This window comes from Mastigoproctus giganteus, chromosome 2, assembly GCF_048544385.1.
Source record: "Mastigoproctus giganteus isolate SK-2022 chromosome 2, ASM4854438v1, whole genome shotgun sequence".
Lineage (NCBI taxonomy): Eukaryota > Metazoa > Arthropoda > Arachnida > Uropygi > Thelyphonidae > Mastigoproctus > Mastigoproctus giganteus.
Window position 1 is genome coordinate 227,059,969 of NC_143576.1, and position 14,595 is coordinate 227,074,563.

Genomic DNA, 14,595 nt, shown 5'->3' on the forward strand with positions numbered 1-14,595 from the left:
GTTTTCCCGTGAATTATACCAGGTTTTTCATACCACTTAGCTTGAAAGCCGCCCATGAACACACCCGTCCACGGGCAAAATAGGTCATACTGATATCACCTAATTTGTGCCTAGATGTGTGGAAATTTGCCTTTAGCCAGCGGATAGTTGATTGGTGGAACAGACTTCCATCTTTTGTTGTGGAAGCTGATAGCCTAAATAAATTTAAGGCTGAGCTGGACAGGCATTTGTAACAAATGGAGGGGTGAAATGGGAGGGTTTTTTTTTTTGTTGATGCTGTATAAGCTTGCTTTCTTGCATCATATGCCTCTAATAAATGCTAGCGAACAACTAGCTCTGATGTTATTGAAATTATGATTGTATTTTTCCTGGAGAATTTATGCAATGGTGTGGAGCAATGGACTCCAGCAAATCAGGCGTCAAAAGTTTTAAAAAATATTTCCAAATAGCTCTGCGATCTCACAACGTGTAACTAGGGCTTCTCAAATATATAGTTTTTTTTTTTCCTTCCCGGGAAATTTTACTGATTCCCAAGAACAGTATAAATTTTGAAAAATCGACTACGTTTATATATTTAAAAATTAAACAATTTACAGGAATTTACTGTCTTTCTTCAGTTTCAATCTATGCCCCCTCCGGTTTGTAATCTGAGCAAGAGGAAGAATCTCATCAGCATTGAGCCGCCGCTCAATCAATGCATGGCCTTATAAACCTCAATCAGATTGCTTTGCAGGTGCCTAGTCTCCAGAAGCTGCAATTTGCAGAAATTAAGCTTTCTTTGTAAGCACCCCTTTGTTCTCCTTCTCTGTACTCCTTCTAGCAACTCTATATTATATCATATTGTTATATATATAATATTCAATACAGCACTAGATATACACAGTGATCACTGAATTATGACCACCTAGCTAATACTTCGTAGGTCCTTTTGCCCTCAGTACTGCAGCTATCCAATGTGGCATTGATTTAACAAGATGTCGGAAGAATTCGGGAGGTATGGCCAACCAAGCTGTGTAATGTGGCTAGCAATGGAGGTGATTGGTATATCCAGATGCCTGATACACCTTTCCATAGTGTCTCACAAGTGCTCGATGGGATTGATATTGGGGGAGTTTGGAGGCCAATTGATATGCTAGAAGTCAGAACTGTGTTCCTCAAACTATTCCTGCACAACAAGCGCCTGACGGCTCGGCACATGGTCTCTTGGAAGACCATCACCATTCGGGTGTCCACAGACAGCAAGCAGTTCATGATAGCGGAGACTACTGATACAATGTTCCACATGCACCAGGGGTCCAAGTTCCTTCCAGTGAAACATGCCCTACACCATACAAGTGACTGCACTTTTCATACCAAGAATAATTTGCAGCAAGAATATTTGCTGATGCTATCGAGGCAGTGTTAGGTGGGTCGGAAAACTGCTAGCTTGGGGGAAGACAAAGACCAATAGATTGACAGTAGCCACTGGCAGAGGTGAAAGAGATTCTTGCACTGCTTCTATTAGAATGAGCAGAAGCCTGAAAAACAAGATGCATGATATTTCAGAGACTGCTGGGAGCCATTGCGGTACAAGTAAACACATGGTTTGTGTTAGGGTAGCTAAGAAAAGAAACAGGTGCATGTATACTTGCGTGTACACCAATGCTAGGAGTTTAGTAAACAAATTTGATGAATTTGAGGTATTGCTCAAAGCATCAAAGGCAGATATTGTTCGGATATCAGAGACGTGGTGTCACACAGATATAAGGGATGCAGAACTGGAATTTAGGGAGTACGACGTCTACAGAAAGGATAGGGAGGGGGGGGAGGGGTTATGCTATTAGTTAAGAAACACAAAAACCAAGGAAATGAAGCCAGTCGACATCGCAGGACAGTGCAGTGTTGAGTCAGTTTGGTGTGACATAAGCATTGGTAGATCAAAATTGAGAGTAGGAGTGTGCTATAGGCCTAATGACTCTGATGAGTATAATAAGAAACTGTACAGGGAAATAGAGTGGGCCAGTAAATCAGAGAGTCTTATAATGGGAGATTTTAATTTCCCAGATATTGACTGGAATTTGGGGGCTGGTCACTCACACACTAGCAGGGCTTTTGTGGATTTATTGGATGATTGTTTTCTACATCAGCATGTTCGGGAGGCAACTAGAGGGAGTAATACTCTTGATTTGATTATCAGCAGTGATTCTTCATGCATTAAGAATCTGCAGATAAATAAACCACTAGGTGGCAGTGATCACAGTGTGCTGAAGTGGGATTTACTGAAAGAGGTAACTACCATTAGGGGTAAAGGGAAGGGTTATTGCTTCCGTAAAGGCGACTACGATGGACTGAGACAGTATTAAAATTCTATACAGTGGGACCAACTGATGATGTTACCAACAGCAAATTCAAAATGGGAAGCATTCAAAGAACTTATCTTGGAAGCTACTAGGCTTTACATACCAACTAAGAAATATTGTTCAAGGTTTAGGCCAAAATGGATGTCAGATGAACTAATGAGGCATATGGCAGAGAAGAAAAATGCATGGGATACTTACAAATTAACACATGACACAGAAGCCTATGATAGATACAAGTTGATATGCAACCAAGTTACAAAGGAGGTTAGGCAGGCGAAGGCAGATTACGAGAAATCCTTGGCAAGGGATGCAAAGAAAAACAGCAAAGAGTTCTTTACTTATGTAAACTCTAGAAGGAAGGGGATGAATCAGATTGGTCCACTTGATATTGATGGGTCAACTGTTGATGATCCTGCTCAGGTAGCTAACAAACTAAATGAATATTTTGCATTGACATTCACACATGAGGAGTTATTCAGCGAGGGGAATGCCAGAAGTGTATTCAACTCTAGCAGTAAGCTACAGAATCTTGAAATAACTGAGAGTAAAGTGCAGGAGAAATTGTTGAAGATAAACACAAGAAAGGCACACGGGGTGGATGGGATCTATCCAGTTATATTAAAGGAGGCAGCAAAGGAAGTAATCAAACCCATAGCCATAATTATGAGAGCATCCTTGGACTCAGGGGAGGTACCCATAGACTGGAAATGTGCAAATGTGACCCCAATTCACAAAGGAGGATCAAAGGCTGACACAAGTAATTATAGACCTGTGAGTTTAACTTCTGTTCCAGGAAAATTAATGGAGGCACTGGTTAAAGAAGCACTGCAGGATCATTTAGACAAGACTTCAGTTATAGTTCGGACACAGCATGGTTTTGTTAAGGGGAAGTCTTGCGTGACCAATTTGATTGGATACTATGATGCAGGGAATAGCTTTGATATTATATACTTGGATCTTAGAAAGGCTTTTGATACTGTTGCACATGGAAGACTGCTACACAAATTGGAGCAGTGCGACATTGGAGGCAAATTCCTGCTATGGATAAAGGGGTGGTTGAGGGGGAGAAGACAGAGTGGTAATCAATGGACACTGCTCATCGTGGACTAATGTTATTAGTGGAGTCCCTCAGGGTTCAGTGTTGGGTCCATTATTTTTTTCTGTGTTTATAAATGATATTGATGATGGTATATCAAGCTTAATGTCCAAGTTTGCAGACGATACAAAGGTTGGCAGGGTTGTCAAGGACACTGCTGACACTATGCTGCTGCAACAGGATCTGGAAAGGTTGAGCAGATGGGCTGAGAGGTGGCAAATGAAGTTTAACATTGACAAATGTAAAGTACTACACATGGGAAACAGCAACCCCAGAGCAACGTATCAACTCTGTGGTACTACACTGACAGTGGTAGAGAATGAAAGGGACTTGGGGGTGGTTGTGCAAGCAGATATGAAGTTCTCTGAGCAGTGCAGATGGGCTGCAAGAGTAGCTCATGGAGTATTGTCAATGATATACAGGAATTTTTCCAGCACGGATAAGGAGGTGATTATTCCCTTGTATAAGGCAAGGGTCAGGCCACACCTAGAGTACTGTATACAGGTCTGGAGGCCTCATTTCAAGAAGGATGTAGAGCTGCTGGAACGAGTACAGAGAAGGGCAACAAGATTAGTGAATGGAACAAAGGGGTGCTCTTACGAAGAAAGGCTTAAGTTTTGAAAATTACAGTGTCTGGAGACTAGGCACCAGCGAGGTGATCTGATAGAGGTGTATAAAGCCTTGAATGGTTTGAGCATGCTCAATGCTGATGGGATTCTTTCTCTAGCTCAGAATAATCACCTGAGAGGGCATAAATTCAAATTGAGGAAAGACAGATGTAGGACAGACGTGCGGAAATTTGCCTTTAGCCAGCGGATGGTTGGTTGGTTGGTGGAACAGACTTCCATCCCTTGTGGTGGAGGTTGATAGCCTAAATAAGTTTAAGGCTCAGCTGGACAGGTATTTTGAACGAACAGAGGTGTGAAGTGGAAGTGTGTTTTTTTTTTTTTTGGCTGATGCTGCATAAGCTTGCTTTCTTGCATCAAATGCCTCTACTAATGCTAATGCTAATGCAATGTACGATGGATAAAGCGCCTCAAGTTGTTGATGCCAAATCTGTACATGACCATCCAGGGGTGTGGAGTAAATAACGTTACTTATCCGACCAGCACACCTTCCAGTCTAATGTCCAACTTGCATGCTCTGCACCAGGCGAGTCATTTACATCGATGAACCTTGCTTAGGAGAGGATGCTGTAAGGGTTGTCTGCTGGTATAGCCCATATGTGCGAGCATGCAATGCATGGTCATACCAGATATTGTTACAGGTTGGCCCATGTATTGGGTAGTCAACTCTTCAACAGTGCTGGACCTGTACGAATTGTCGGACCCGGCACTCATCTCTAACATCAACCTTTTGCCACCGGGTCATTGTTTGACCATTTTGATGCCAGTCCTGATAAACATTAACTACAACAGCTCTCGAACATCCCACCAGTTCAGCCATTTGGGAAATCGAAACACCAGTTCATCAAGCACCCACAATCGTTCCTTTATCAAAGTCCGATAAATCCTTTTACCCATCACGCTCGGAATTTTAACCACCTACTGAACCACTGACACATCTATGCTACGTAGGTCGACTAACTGTGCACTCATGTGATCAATGGGTTGCATTCAGTTTTCATAGTGGTAGTCATAATTCAGTGATCACTCAGTGTATAATACTCGTTACATACACATAATACTCATTAAAGTACCAGGATTTAGCATTAGCATTAGTAGAGGCATATGATGCAAGAAAGCAAGCTTATTCAGCATCAGCCAAAAAAAAAAAAAAAAAAAAAAAAAACCCACTCCCATTTCACCCCTCCGCTCGTTCGAAATACCTGTCCAGTTGAGCTTTAAATTTGTTTAGGCTATCAACTTCAACAACAAGTAATGCAAGTCGGTTCCACCAACCAACCACCCGCTGGCCAAAGGCAAATTTCCGCACATCTATCCGACATCCGTCCTTCCTCAATTTGAATTTATGCCCTCTGAGGTGATTATTCTGAGCAAGATGAAGAATCCCATTGGCATTGAGCATGCTCAAACCATTCAAAGCCTTATACACCTCTATCAGATCACCTCGCCGGTGCCTAGTCTCCAGACTCTGTAATTTGTAAAACTTAAGCCTTTCTTCGTAAGAGCAACCCTTTGTTCCATTCACTAATCTTGTTGCCCTTCTCTGTACCCGTTCCAGCAGCTCTACATCCTTCTTGAAATGAGGCCTCCAGACCTGTATACAGTACTCAAGATGTGGCCTAACCATTGCCTTATACAAGGGAATAATCACCTCCTTATCCCTGCTAGAAAAATTCCTGTATATCATTGACAAGACACCATGAGCTACTCTTGCAGCTCGTCTGCACTGCTCAGAGAACTTCATATCTGCCTGCACAATTACCCCCAGGTCCTTTTCATTCTCCACCACTGTCAGTGTAGTACCGCAGAGTTGATACGTTGATCTGGGGTTACTGTTTCCCATATGTAGTACTTTACATTTGTCAATGTTAAACTTCATTTGCCACCTCTCAGCCCATCTGTTCAACCTTTCCAGATCCTGTTGCAGCAGCATAGCGTCAGTAGTGTCCTTAGCAACCCTGCCAACCTTTGTATCATCTGCAAACTTGGACATTAAACTTGATATCCCATCATCAATCTCATTCATAAACACCGAAAACAACAACGGACCCAACACTGAACCCTGAGGAACTCCATTAATAACATTAGTCCACGTTGAGCAGTGTCCATTGATTACTACTCTCTGTCTTCTGCCACTCAACCATCCCCTTATCCATAGCAGCAATTTGCCTCCAATGCCACACTGCTCCAATTTGTGCAGTAGTCTTCCATGTGCAACAGTATCAAAAGCCTTTCTAAGATCCAAATATATAATATCAAAGTTATTCCCTGCATCCAGTTCTTTTGTGACTACATCATAGTATCCAATCAAATTGGTCAGGCAAGACCTGCCCTTAACAAAACCTTGCTGCGTCTGAGCTATAACTGAATTCTTGTCTAGATGATCCTGCAGTGCTTCCTTAACCAGTGCCTCCATTAATTTACATGGAACAGAAGTTAAACTAACAGGTCTATAATTAGTTGTGTCAGCCTTTGATCCTCCTTTGTGAATTGGGGTTACATTTGCACATCTCCAGTCTATGGGCCGACCGGGCTAGCCAGGTGGGTAAAGTGCCTGCCTGGCAAACCAAAGGTCGCGGGTTCGATTCCCGCCTCGGGCTTGGATCAAAGTACTGCAAAAACCTTGGGAGGTGCACTATGGCCACAGAAGCCGATGCGCCAACAACTACCAAACCAAAAAAAAAAAAAAAAAAAACCAGTCTATGGGTACCTCCCCTGAGTCCAAAGAAGCTCTCATAATTATGGCTAGGGGTTTGCTTACTTCCTTTGCTGCCTCCTTTAATATAACTGGATAGATCCCATCCACCCCAGGTGCCTTTTTTATGTTTATCCTCAACAATCTCTCCTCCACTTTCCTCTCAGTTATTACAAAATCATCCAGCTCACTGCCAATGTTTACTTTACCTACATCATTCTCCTTCCTGAATAACTCCTCATGCGTGAATGTAGATGCAAAATACTCGTTTAGATTGTTAGCCACCTGAGCAGGATCCTCAACTGTTGAACCATCAATATCCAGTGGACCAATCTGATTCATCCCTTTCCTTCTCGAATTTAAATATGTAAAGAACTCTTTTCTGTTTTTCTTTGCATCCTTTGCCAAGGATTTTTCGTAGTCTGCCTTTGCCTGCCTAATCTCCTTTGTGACTTGGTTACAGACCAACTTATATCTATCATAGGCTTCCATGTTACCCATTAATTTGTATGTATCCCATGCATTTTTCTTCTCTGCCACATGTCTCATTAGTTCAACTGACAACATTTAGGCCTAAACTTTGAACAATATTTCTTAGTTGGTACGTAAAGCCTGGTAGCCTCCAAGATTAGTTCCTTGAATGCTTCCCATTTTCAGTTTGCTGTTGGTAACATCATCAGTTGGTCCCACTGTATAGAATTTAAATACTGTCTCAGACCATCATAGTCGCCTTTACGAAAACAAAAACCCTTCCCTTTACCTCTGATGGTAGTTACCTCCTTGAGTAAATCCCACTTCAACACACTGTGATCACTGCCACCTAGTGGTTCATTTATCTGCAGATTCTTAATGCATGAAGAATCACTACTGATAATCAGATCAAGAGTATTGCTCCCTCTTGTTGCCTCACGAACATGCTGATGTAGAAAACAATCATCCAATAAATCCACAAAAGCCTTGCTAGTGTGCGAGTGACCAACCCACAAATTCCAGTCAATATCTGGGAAATTAAAATCCCCCATTATAAGACTCTCTGATTTACTGGCCCACTCTATTTCCCTGTACAATATCTTATTATACTCATCAGAGTCATTAGGCCTATAGCACACTCCTACTCTCAATTTTGATTTCCCTATGCTTATGTCACACCAAACTGACTCGACACTGCCCTGTCCATCGATGTCGACTGGCTTCACTTCCTTGGACTTTATGTGTTTCTTAATTAATAGCATAACCCCTCCTCCCCTCCTATCCTGTCTATCCTTTCTATACACATTGTATTCCCCAAATTCCAGTTCCGCATTCCTTATATCTGTGTGACACCACGTCTCTAATATCCCAACAATATCTGCCTTTGATGTTTTGAGCAATACCTCAAATTCATCAAATTTATTTACCGAACTCCTAGCATTGGTGTAACGCAGGTATACATGCACCTGTTTCTATTCTTAGCTACCCTAACACAACCCATGTGTTTACTTGTACCGCAATGACTCCCAGCAGTCTCTGAAATATCCTGCATTTTGTTTTTCAGGCTTCTGCTCATTTCAATAGAAGCAGTGCAAGAATCACTTCCACCTCTGCCAGTGGCTACTGTTAATCTATTAGTCCTTGTATCCCCCCCAACTAGCAGTTTTCCGACCCGCCTAACACTGCCTCGACAGCATCAGCAAAAATTCTTGCACCCTTTCTATTTAAGTGTATCCCATCCCTGTAGAAGCAATCTCTCCTGTTAACAAGTACAGTCCAGGCTGAAAAAAATTCTACCCCTTGAGCCTTGAACAATCCCTCCAGGGTCGAATTGATCGACAAGGCTCTCATCTTATACTCCCTCCTATCGTGTCTGGGCAGAATTGCAGACACTTTCAAATTCAACCCTAATTCACGGCTTTTTTTCAACAGTGACCTGTACTTGCTAAGTAATTCCGCCGGTCTCCTACTCTGTAAAGTTTACTGCTGTAAAGTATTTACAGCAAGAGAATAAACTTTGTCTCGTGTTGCCTGTCTCATGAAGTTACTCTTTGCAATTTCATTTACAGTGAATCCGTCTACAGCAACAAGTTTGCTTATAATTTCTTCTAGTGTTTCTCCTTAACAAAATCCGTTAGTAATGTTCCCTTTCGTTTATCTGAACCAGAGCATGCTTCTTTGTCCTTTTACTGTTTTGTGCTTACCTGAGCCGACATCTTCAATGCTTGCAGATGCAGTGTTCTTATCTATATAGTACCTCAATTTTAAGTGTTGAATTAAACTACTAGTTGACCAGCCACGGCACAAAGTGGAATGATATTTCATGGAATTTGCACTTTCTTCTTTAGAGTTCTTTATGGAATATTGCCAGACAAAAGATTTTGAATTGGACATGAGGGTTTGATTTGAAATCTGATACAATGAATGATGCAAAAAATTGCACTGAAGGGAAAAAGAATGCACAGTTGAAACTGCACACGATATTAACTGCTAACTAACTATTAGCTGCAAGGTTGAGACATGTCACATGATTCAAATTCAATGAGTTGCTTGGAGCACATGCCATGGGCATGTGCTCCAAGCAACTAAGCAAAGCAGCAGATTCAGCACTGCTCTGTGTCAGTCAGGGTTGCCAACTGGCATTTTTCGTTATCAATTTGGTAATGTTTAAGGGTAGCTGCAGCCAAAATGTTGCCACAGGAATTTGGTAATCAAAAATTTGTTTGGTAACTAAGATAAAATCATTTGGTATTCTGGTAATGAAAATGGTGATATTTGGTAATAATATATCAAGTATGAGATTTTAAATCCTGCAAAATGTCAAATCATTTAAATATTCTTATTCTATTTGTAAGATTGACTAACAGTTAGCATTCCTGTTTGCCTACATACCATAGGATACCGCAATACGTACGTAGGCTACGGGTAGCAGTCCGGGAATTTTTTTTAATTTCCAGGAATTAAAAAACTAATAAAAACATGCGGCATCCCGGGGAAAGAAGCCCTAGGTGTAACTGCTCAACACCATTGGTTTGAAAAGAGTGAAAGCTTTTTTTTTTTTTTCGTTCTAACCATTAAATTGACTCAGTCCTGAAAATTAATTTTCAAACCTAGGATCATATACTGTATATAACATTTGTTGTCTTGTTTCTAAACAATCGTAAAATATTTTATACCTAATTGATACAATTAACAAAGTGATGTTTGATTTGCTTAGCTGTAAAAAGTGCTAAAATGTATTTTCAACATTACAAAAATAATACAATATAACAAAATAATAACAATTCGAAAATTATTTTTAATGCAGCCTTTAATAAGAAGAGAACCATCGTTCTCTTTTTTAGAAAAAGTTGAACAATTGCCTTCCAATAATATGCTGGAAAATGATTGTTTATAATAGAGAATGTTCATTAATAAAACATATTTCAACAAATTAGTCGACATTTCGTGTCTGGTGGTTTTTTTTTTTTTTTTTTATTAAATAAAATTTAAAAGAAGTCTATTTAAAAATGTTCCCGTAGAGTTTTATGCAAGCAAATCTAAGAAACATGTATCAATGACACCAGTAGCTTTTTTCACAACGTCGCTGAGTTAGTATGAGTATTAATAGTGGCAAAAAATGGAAGAAAGCAAACAAGGGGGAACATTCATAAACAACTTTACAAAGGTAATTTCCAGGTCCAGATAATTTTTGTGAAATAATTGATTTTTTTTTAAAGGACAATATATTCTTACATGTAAAAATGGAAGAAAGCAAGGTTATACTGCATCGGCCAAGAGAGAGATGGGGCGGGGAACACTCAAATACTGCCCATATATTCGCCTTTGGAAGTTATTGTTTTATCTCCTAAAACTTGGATTCATTTGCAGTAAACACCAAATACATTCAGTTTACAAGCACAATATATTTACGCCTCATAGATAGGTTTAGTGGTTTTTGCATGCAAAATCAGACCATGAAGATTGGTCTGAAAATAGTCCATAAAAATGCTATATCCATAAAAGACGTAGCTCTTGTAGTCGGCGATTTGAATCGAATCCTGGCCACTCTGGTGGACTAATGTTATTAGTGGAGTCCCTCAGGGCTCAGTGTTGGGTCCATTATTGTTTTCTGTATTCATAAATGATATTGATGAGGATATACATCAAGCTTAATGTCGAAGTTTGCAGACGATACAAAGGTAGGCAGGGTTGTCAAGGACACTACTGACACTATGCTGCTGCAACAGGATCTGGAAAGGTTGAGCAGATGGGCTGAGAGGTGGCAAATGAAGTTTAACATTGACAAATGTAAAGTACTACACATGGGAAACAGTAACCCCAGAGAAACGTATCAACTCTGTGGTACTACACTGACAGTGGTAGAGAATGAAAGGGACCTGGGGGTGGTTGTGCAGGCAAATATGAAGTTCTCTGAGCAGTGCAGACGGGCTGCAAGAGTAGCTCATGGTGTATTGTCAATGATATATAGGAATTTTTCTAGCAGGGATAAGGAGTGATTATTCCCTTGTATAAGGCAATGGTCAGGCCACACCTAGAATACTGTATACAGGTCTGAAGGCCTCATTTCAAGAAGGATGTAGAGCTGCTGTAACGAGTACAGAGAAGGGCAACAAGATTAGTGAATGGAACAAAGGGGTGCTCTTATAAAGAAAGGCTTAAAATTTGCAAATTACAGTGTCTGGAGACTAGGCACCAGCGAGGTGATCTGATAGAGGTGTATAAAGCCTTGAATGGTTTGAGCATGCTCAATGCTGATGGGATTCTTCCTCTCGCTCAGAATAATCACCTGAGAGGGCATAAATTCAAATTGAGGAAAGACAGATGTAGGATAGACGTGCGGAAATTTGCCTTTAGCCAGTGGGTGGTTGGTTGGTGGAACAGACTTCCATCCCTTGTCGTGGAAGTTGATAGCCTAAATAAGTTTAAGGCTCAGCTGGACAGATATTTTGAACGAACAGAGGGGTGAAGTGGAAGTGGTTTTTTTTTTTTTTTTTTTTTTTGGCTGATGCTGCATAAGCTTGCTTTCTTTCATCAAATGCCTCTACTAATGCTAATGCTAATGCTACTCGTTGCAAGTGACTGAGAAAGATGCTATCCAACTTTCTACTGTGAAGGAATACTCGCTGGCGCATAGATTGAATGTTTTATTAGACCAAGCCATCAACTTGGTCAACAACGTCGCAAGTTGTAAGACCTTGCAGAATATCTATATAGTACTTTATGTCCCTCTGTCCCGAAATTTAATTAAGTGAAAGACTAAACAAGCGTTTAACCTGATTCCTTTTGCGATAGGTTTTATTTAGCAGTAAAAGTGAGGGAGAGAAAAAATATATAATAATAATTTCCGACCGGCTTTCAAATCACCAGATTGATTTTAGCTCACAGCGAAACTAAGTTGATATTTACTTCAAAGACAACCAATTTCTTAACTTTTGTCATCACAATCAACAAACCTCGTGACTCTTTCAACAAAGTTGGCGTTTTTACTCAAAACAACTTTACAAGGTAATTTCCAGGTGCAATAATTTTTGTGAAATAATTGCTTTTTTTAAAGGACGATATATACTGCGCTGCCACTTTTATTAGGTATACCTACCTAGTAGCTTGTTGAACCTCCTTTTAGCCTTCAAAACAGCCTGAATTCCTCTAGGCATTGATTGAACAAGTTGCTGAAAACGTTGTGCAGGAATGGAGTACCATGCAGACATGGGTGTGTCACGCAGTTCCTTGACATTTGACGGAGGTGTCGGCCTGCAGCGAACAGTTCTTTTCAGCTCATCCCAAAGATGTTCAATAAGATTCAGATCCGCGGACTCAGCGGGCCACTGCAGCAAATAAAAGTCATTGTCGTGTTCCTGGAACCATTCCACAGTGATTCGGGCTTTATGCACCAGCGCACTATCCTACTGGAAGTAACAATCTGACTGAGGATAAACTATCAACATGAACGGATGCACTTGGGCAGCAACGATGTGTAGGTATGATGTGGCATTGGGACGGAGTTGAACTTTTGTTCAGGTGCCATCCTACATAAGATACTATACATGATGTGGCATTCAGACATGAATCTATGGGTATCAATCGATCCAACGTGTGCCAAGAAAACATTCCCCACACCATAACAATGCCCCCACCACCTTGCACAGTAGTCGTCAGACATGACAGGTCCATGGATTCATGTTATTTTCTTCAAATTCTGAGCCTTCCATCAACATCATGCACCAGGAACTTCGAACTTCAGACCAAGCAACTGTTTTCCAATCCTCGATAGTCCAGTGCTGATGTTGCTGTGCCCACAGGAGACGTGCTCTCTTGTTCTTCATTGATAACAAAGGTACGCGATGTGGCCGTCTGCTGTTGTAGCCCATTCACGACAAAGTGCGCCTAGTAGTCTGTTGCAATATTTTGTTCTGCGCACCAAGGTTGTATTCTGACTTGATGTGCGGCATTGTGACTCATCTGTTTGCTTGCACAATTCTAGCCATCCTTCTCTGACCTCTCTCATCATCAAGCGATTTTCTTCCACAGGAGTGCCGTTGAGAGGATGTTTTCTGTTCGTTGCACCATTCTCGATACACCCTTAAAACTGTGGTGCGTAAAAAGTTCAGGAGAACTGCCGTTTCAGAGATGCTTTGTCTAGCACCTACTACCATGCCACGTTCGGTCCGTTAGTAGTAGTAGTAGTAGTGGCATGTGATGCAAGAAAGAAAGTGTATGAACTTATGCAGCATCATCCAAAAAAAAAGTCACACCATTCCCTCCAAATTCCGTCCAGTTCCTCCTTAAATTTATTTAGCCTATCAACTTCCACAACGACAGATGGAAGTTTGTTCCAGCAATTAACCACCCGCTGGCTAAAGGCAAATTTCCGCACAAATTTCACTCCTTTTCCCCATTCTTGCTACGGTTTGTCGCTTAACTGATACTAGAAAGGTTGTTTGTTCTGCTGCATTTATATCCACAACTATGGTCATGTGACTTGTAACGTTGTCGGACAAGCCATTTGTGTGCACAGCAGGGGTGTACCTAATAAAGTAGCAGCACAGTGTTTTCTTACATGTAAAAATCAAACGTCATTTTTATCCGGGTTCCATCCCACTGACACCTTAGGTAGCAGCGAAAGGAGCCGAGGAAAGATTTTTGTAATTTCTTCAATATTAATCTTTGCTCCTCTGAAACAGTTTTGGCGACTGGTATATTTGCCACTGGTATTCTAATAAAAATATTAATATATAATGAACGATTTGAGTGGATATCAGTTTAAGTATTTCATGCAGATTATAAAGCTGCACAGTTGGTAGAATCCCCGTCCTCCCCTCACCAGGTGAAAAAGACCTCAATTCGAATCCCATCATGACTCGAGGAATTTTTATGGGCCTTTTCACAACGTAGCTGAGTTAGTTGGTCTCAGTCGAGGGTAGCATGGTTTTTCCTCCAAGAAAGTCGGGGTTTTTTATCCAGCAAACAGAAAGTCGACCACAGAACACACGCAATTTATAGACAATATACATGGAGCAATATAGCCTTAGTCGTTGATGCTCCAAAATCCCTATTACTACAACAACAGCAATGTAGATCGACAGACGTCCCATTTTTACCAAATCGCCCAGGTTTTTCGACGCTATTTTATTTAGAAGTTATGTGAAAATTTAGTGTTATGCATGTTCAAGTTTACTGGACAAGCGAAATAATTTTGATGCTCTGCTAAAATATTTATAATCTCTCATATTTGTAACATTCGTAATATATGGATTTTACAAGTAAGATTATTATTATTATTATTATTATTATTATTATTATCATCAGCCGTATATGGTGCAAGGAAGCTTGAGGCTTATGCTGCACCAGCTAAAAAAAAAAAAAAAA